The sequence below is a fragment of the Bubalus kerabau genome, chromosome 1 (genome assembly GCF_029407905.1).
Source record: "Bubalus kerabau isolate K-KA32 ecotype Philippines breed swamp buffalo chromosome 1, PCC_UOA_SB_1v2, whole genome shotgun sequence".
Taxonomy (NCBI): domain Eukaryota; kingdom Metazoa; phylum Chordata; class Mammalia; order Artiodactyla; family Bovidae; genus Bubalus; species Bubalus kerabau.
The window spans coordinates 178179518-178187107 of record NC_073624.1 but is presented as its reverse complement, the minus strand read 5'-3'; positions in this window follow the sequence as shown (position 1 = coordinate 178187107).

Sequence of the window (7590 nt, the reverse complement as noted above, 5' to 3'; positions counted from 1 at the left end):
AGGTTCTTTAGTTCCTCTTCACTTACTGACATAAGGATGCTGTCATCTGCATATCTGAGGTTATTGCTATTTCTCCTGGCAATCTTGATTCCAGCTTGTGCTTCATTCTACCCAGAATTTCTCATGATGTACTCCACATATAAGTTAAATAAGCAGAGTGACAATATACAGCTTTGACATACTCCTTTCCCAACTTGGAACCAGTCCATTACCAGCCTGGAATATAACAGTTTCAAATTACATCATCATGTCATTAAGAAAGGTGTCACAATTGACTAGTTGGACATCTTATTTGCTTTTCAGGAAAAGTATAGAATTCCAAGAAGGTACAGAAGGACAGTTGCAACACTGTTAATCTTTATAACAAAGAATGCATGCACTCATGAGCCAAACACCAGAACCAGCAATCCACAAAGTATATGTGGGTGGGGCGGTGTTCATGGTGACAGGATAGTGCAGAATTTGATAGATGGCCATGAAGTGGTCATAGGTCTTTGTGGTCCTATGCTGCCCAAATCTACAAAGAGTAGGTAAAAGTATATTCATAGGTTATGGCTTTGCCTTCTTTGGGATGGTGGTGAATGTGAAACATATCTTAAAAGAACAGATTGGAAAAGAAGAATTGCATGGGTATGTGGAGCATCACTATGAACAAAGCTAGTGGAGGTGATGGAATTCCAGTTAAGCTATTTCAAATCCTGAAAGGTGATGCTGTGAAAGTGCTGCACTCAATATGCCAGCAAATTAGGATAACTCAGCAGTGGCCACAGGATTGGAAAAGGTCAGTTTTCATTCCAATCCCAAAGAAAGGCAATGTCAAAGAATGCTCAAACTACTAAACAGTTGCACTCATCTCACATGCTAGTAAAATAAGTGCTCAAAATTCTCCAAGCCAGGCTTCAGCAATATGTGAACCGTGAACTTCGTGATGTTCAAGCTGGTTTTAGAAAATGCAGAGGAACCAGAAATCAAATTGCCAACATCTGCTGGATCATGGAAAAAGCAAGAGAGTTCCAGAAAAACATCTATTTCTGCTTTATTGACTATGCCAAAGCCTTTGACCGTGTGGATCACAATAAACTGTGGAAAATTCTGAAAGAGATGGGAATACCAGACCACCTGATCTGCCTCTTGAGAAATTTGTATGCAGGTCAGGAAGCAACAGTTAGAACTGGACATGGAACAACAGACTGGTTCCAAATAGGAAAAGGAGTACATCAAGGCCGTATATTGTCACCCTGCTTATTTAACTTATATGCAGAGTACATCATGAGAAACGCTGGACTAGAAGAAGCACAAGCTGGAATCAAGATTGCCAGGAGAAATATCAATAACCTCAGATATGCAGATGACACCACCCTTATGGCAGAAAGTGAAGAGGAACTAAAAAGCCTCTTGATGAAAGTGAAAGAGGAGAGTGAAAAAGTTGGCTTAAAGCTCAACTTGATTCAGAAAACGAAGATCATTTAACCTGGTCCCATCACTTCATGGGAAATAGATGGGGAAACAGTGTCAGACTTTATTTCGGAGGGCTCCAAAATCACTGCAGATGGTGACTGCGGCCATGAAATTAAAAGACGCTTACTCCTTGGAAGGAAAGTTATGACCAACCTAGATAGCATATTCAAAAGCAAAGACATTACTTTGTCAACAAAGGTTCGTCTAGTCAAGGCTATGGTTTTTCCTGTGGTCATGTATGGATGTGAGAGTTGGACTGTGAAGAAGGGTGAGCGCCGAAGAATTGATGCTTTTGAACTGTGGTGTTGGAGAAGACTCTTGAGAGTCCCTTGGACTGCAAGGAGATCCAACGAGTCCATTCTGAAGGAGATCAGCCCCGGGATTTCTTTGGAAGGAATGATGCTAAAGCTGAAACTCCAGTACTTTGGCCACCTCATGCAAAGAGTTGACTCATTGGAAAAGACTCTGATGCTGGGAGGGATTGAGGGCAGGAGGAGAAGGGGACGACAGAGGATGAGATGGCTGGATGGCATCACATACTCTATGGACGTGAGTCTGGGTGCACTCCGGGAGTTGGTGATGGACAGGGAGGCCTGGTGTGCTGTGATTCATGGGGTCCCAAAGAGTTGGACAGGACTGAGTGACTGAACTGAACTGAACTGTGGAAGTGGGAGTCATTGATGGTGACCAGGATAATAAACAGGTTTCTAAGCACAGGGATCTGGTACATGGAGAGAAAATGCACAAATATGAAGTGCTGCAGTTCTGGTTTCTCTGATAATTGCAGAAGAAGAAATTTTGAAATTCATGTATCATCTCCTGTTCTCATGTGGCCCTCATCAACTTGTTGATTTTTGTCTCTTTGATAATAACCATTCTTACTGTGGAAGGTGTACCTCACTGCGATTTTGGTTTCTGTTTCCTTGAAGATTAATGATGTTAAGCCTCTTTTCATGTGTCTGTTGGCCATGTGTGTATCTTCCTTGGGAGAAAATGTCTATTGAGGGTCCTCTACCCACTTTTAATATGGTTGTTTATTTATTTATTTTAATTGAGTTGACTTAGTCTGAAATATAGTTTAAGTTTTCTGGTTTTGCCTATCAACTTGATTTTGGGGGTACTTTTGCCTTCTCATTTCAAGTAGAAGAGAACACCTCAACTTTGCTTATATGACAGTTCTGGGTGCTAAACTCCTTCAGCTTTTCTTTATCTGGTAGAATCTTTATTTCTTCTTCATATCTGAAGAATATCTTTGCTGGATGGAGGATTCTTGGCTAGCAGTTTTTATATCACAATAGCTTGAGAATGATATTCCATTCTCTCTTGGAATGTGGAGTCTGTGCTAAGAAATTTGTTGATAACCCAATGCGGGTATTGTTGAAGGGTGCTCACTTTTTTTTCTGGATACCTTTAATATTCTTTCTTTTTAATAACTTTTACTGAAATGTAATTGATTTACAATGTCATATTAGTTCCAGGTATACAGCAAAATGATATATAGATATACATATATATTCTTTTTTAGATTCTTTTTCCAGTATAGATCATTACAAGATATTGAGTTTATTTCCCTGTATTTATTACCCTAGGTCCTTGTTGATTGCATATATATATATATAAATTCTCTAAAAACAGCATTCTTTCACTGACTTTAAAAAATTTTTTCTTTATTTATTTGCTGCATTTCTGACTGCACCAAGTCATCCTTGCTTTGCAGGGGCTTTCTCTGGTTACAGAGGTGGGGGGCGCTACTCTTCACCATGGTGACCTCTCTTGCTGCAGAGCACAGGCTCTACAGTACAGGCTCAGTAGTTGTGGAGTCCCAGCTTAGTGACTTTGTGGCGTGTGGAATCTTTCCAGACCAGGCATCACCCCCAGTGCCTGTTCTCGCCTTGGCAGGCAGATTCTTGCTTACTGCACCACCAGGGAAGTCTTTTCGTTCATTGACTTTTCACAGTTTTAATACATGTGTGTTGGAGAAGGTCTTTTGCATTGAAACATTTATGTGTCCTATTATACCTCTGTGGATGTGTGCATTTGGTTCCTTCCCCAGACCTGGAAAACTCTCAGCTATTATTTCTATACACATCTGATCCTTTCTCCCTCTCTTCTGCTTTTGAGACACCCAGTATCCATCTTACCTGTTCTAGTAGAGTCAGAAGTTTCTCAAAGTATCAGATCAGATCAGTTGCTCAGTCGTGTCCGACTTTTTGTGACCCCATGAATCACAGCACGCCAGGCCTCCCTGTCCATCACCAACTCCCAGAGTTCACCCAGACTCATGTCCATCAAGTCAGGGATTCCATCCAGCCATCTCATCCTCTGTCGTCCCCTTCTCCTCTTGCCCCCAATCCCTCCCAGCATCAGAGTCTTTTCCAATAAGTCAACTCTTCACATAAGGTGGCCAAAGTACTGGAGTTTCAGCTTTAGCATCATTCCTTCCAAAGAAATCCCAGGGCTGATCTCATTTAGAATGGACTGGAATATCTTTATTAAAAAAAAAAAAAAAAACACAACAACTTAGTTCTGTCCTCACATCTACCTGAATCATTCTACCTTTGTACTCACTATCTCTCTACTCCATATTGTCTCCACTTCCAGTGCTTTGTAATTCATCCTTCATTTCAATTATTGAGTTCTTCAGCACCAGAATTTATGTTTACTTATGTTTGAGAGCTTTCATTATTTTAGAAACTGTTCCTTATGTTCATTATTTTTATTCCTCAGCTAACTGCTGTGTCTTTATGAGTTTTCTTCTGGCTTGTTGAGCTTCTTCATGACACTATTTTGAATTCTCCACTTGGTTGATCACAATCTTACATGACATTAAATTAGTTCATGGAAAACTCTCATTTTCTCTTTGTGATTCCATGTTACTGTGGTTTTCATGGTGCTCAGTGGGTCGCTCCTCTGTCCATGCATTGGAACGAGCAAACAGTTTTCTTATGTAGGTAAAGCCTTGTATACTTTGATTCTAACAATTCAACAGATTGCTAACAGAGGTCCTTCTACATTTTACATTTTTTTTGGGGGGGGGGTTCAGTTCAGTTGAGTTGCTCAGTTGTGTCCGACTCTCTGCGACCCCATGAATCATAGCACGCCAGGCCTCCCTGTCCATCACCAACTCCCGGAGTTCACTCAGACTCACGTCCATCGAGTCAATGATATCATCCAGCCATCTCATCCTCTGTCGTCCCCTTCTCCTCCTGCCCCTAATCCCTCCCAGCATCAGAGTCTTTTCCAATAGTTCATTTATTTATTTATTTATTTTTCATTTCATATATGATATTATACATATTTCAATGCCATTCTCCAAAATCATCCTACCCTCTCCCTCTCCCACAGAGTCCAAAAGACTGTTCTATACATCTGTGTCTCTTTTGCTGTCTTGCATACAGGGTTATCGTTACCATCTTTCTAAATTCCATATATATGCATTAATTAAATGACTTTGTGGCACAAGTTTTTGGTTTGTTTCACATGAGCTGCTCCTGGCTATATTTGAAGAACTACATTTTTTGCATTTCATGGCCTCTTCCACAGGCATTGTCATTGTCCTTGCCATCAATGATTGTGCCCCCAGCATCACTGGTGACCTGGTGTTTTCAGTGTCCCTGATGTGGCTGGCACCTTTGCTTGGGGTTCCCAGAGTGGTAGGTGCTCTTGCCACATGCAGGGTGACCTTGCTTGAGGGCCCCCCGACTGATGCCTGGTTCCCTGGGCCTGCATGTGCCACTGCATCCAGGAGGCCAGGGCTATGTATACCACCTCCAGTGGGACTCCCAGGTGCTCTGGGGCTGCGGGCTCAGCAGCCTTAGCCCCCCTGGCTCCCCTTCCTCCATATGAAACATCCGCTCACCTTCAGACATACAACTGTGTGTATCTCTGGTGTCCCGATGTGTTGGATAGAAAAAAAAAAACTTTATTTATGAATGATGTTATCTACAAGATGTAGATTGAGGGGAGAAACAAAAGGAGTGTCTTCTGCCACCATAATACTGATGTCACCAATGATAAACTTTTCCCCACAATATATAAGGTTAAAATTTGGGCTTCCCAAAGGGCTCAGTGGTTAAGAATCCACCTGCCAATGCAGGAGATGCAGGAGAAGTAGGTTCGATCCCAGGATCAAGAAAATCCCCAGAAGGGGAAATGGCAACCCACTCCAGTATTCTTGCCTGGAGAATCCCATGGACGAAAGATTCTGGTGAGCTAAAGTCCCTAGGGTCACAAAGATCAGACGCTGCTGAGGACAGATGCGTAAGCATAAGATTAAAATACACAAGTAAATGGGGGAGGAGGAGCCAAGATGGCGGAGGAGTAGGATGGGGAGAACACTTTCTCCCCCACAAATTCATCAATAGAGCATTTAAACGTCCAGTAAATTCCACAAAACAACTTCTGAATGCCGGCAGAGGACATCAGGCACCCAGAAAAGCAGCCCAACTCTTCGAAAGGAGATTTTTAATTTTAGCCTTTTGATATATGTTATCAATTTTGTACCTATAGTTTTTTTCATAATTTCAGTGACTTTTTTTTTCCTCTGTTTCTTTCTCTTCTTCTTTTATATAACATCGTATATCTGCAATTCCAAACTCTACTCAAGATTTTTAATTTATGCTTTTTGGTATTTGATATCAATTTTGTACCTGTATTCTCTTTATAATTTTTGCGACATTGTTTTTGTTGGTTTGTTTGTTTTCTCTCTTTCTTTTTCTTTTTTTTTTTTTAACGTTGTATTTTTGAAATTCCAAACTCTACTCTAGATTTTTAATTTTTGCTTTTTGGTATTAGTTATCAATTTTGTACCTGTAGTTTCTTTATAATTTTCACGACCTTGTTTGTTTTTCTTTGTTCGTTTTTTCTCTCTTTCTTTTCCTTCTTCTTTTCATTAACATCGCATTTTTGAAATTCCAAACTCTACTCTAGATTTCTAATTTTTGCTTTTATGTATTTGTTACCAATTTTGTACCTTTAAGAACCCAATCTTCAGGACCCATTTTTCACTAGTGTACGAGATTACTGGCTTGACTGCTCTCTCTCCCTTTGGACTCTCCATTTTCTCCACCAGGACACCTGTATCTCCTCCCTAACCCCTCTCTACTCTACCCAACTCTGAATTTCTGTGTGTTCCAGACGGTGGAGAACACTTAAGGAACTGATTACTGGCTGGATCTGTCTCCCTCCTTTTCATTTCCCCCTTTTATCCTTCTGGCCACCTCTGTCTCCTGCCTCCTTCTTCTCTTCCCTGTATAACTTCGTGAACATCTCTGAGTGGTCCAGTTGTGGAGTGCACATAAGGAAGTGACTACTGGCTAGCCCACTCTCTCCACTATTGATTCCACCTCATCTCATTTGGGTCACCTCTAACTCCCTCCTCCCTCTTCTCTTCTCCATGTAATGCTGTGAACCTCTCTGAGTGACCCTCACAGTAGAGAAACTTTTCATCTTTAATGTAGAGGTTTTATCAGTGGTGCTGTATAGAAGGAGAAGTTTTGAAACTACTGTAAAATTAAGACCGATAACTGGAAGTGGGAGGCTTAAGTCCAAACCCTGACTCCAGGGAACTCCTGACTCCAAGGAACATTAATTGACAAGAGCTCATCAAACGCCTCCATACCGACACTGAAACCAAGCACCACACAAGGGCCAACAAGTTCCAGGGAAAGACATAACAAGCAAATTCTCCAGCAACAAAGGAACACAGCCCTGAGCTTCAAGATACAGGCTGCCCAAAGTCACCCCAAAACCATAGACATCTCATAACTCACTACTGGACATTTCATTACACTCCAGAGAGAAGAAATACAGCTCCATCCACCAGAACATCGACACAAGCTTCCCTAACCAGGAAACCTTGACAAGCCACCTGTACAAACCCACACACAGCGAGGAAACGCCACAATAAAGAGAACTCCACAAACTGCCAGAATACAGAAAGGACACCCCAAACTCAGCAATTTAAACAAGATGAAGAGACAGAGGAATATCCAGCAGATAAAGGAACAGGATAAATGCACACCAAACCAAACCAAAGAGGAAGAGATAGGGAATCTACCTGATAAAGAATTCCGAATAATGATAGTGAAATTGATCCAAAATCTTGAAATTAAAATGGAATCACAGATAAAT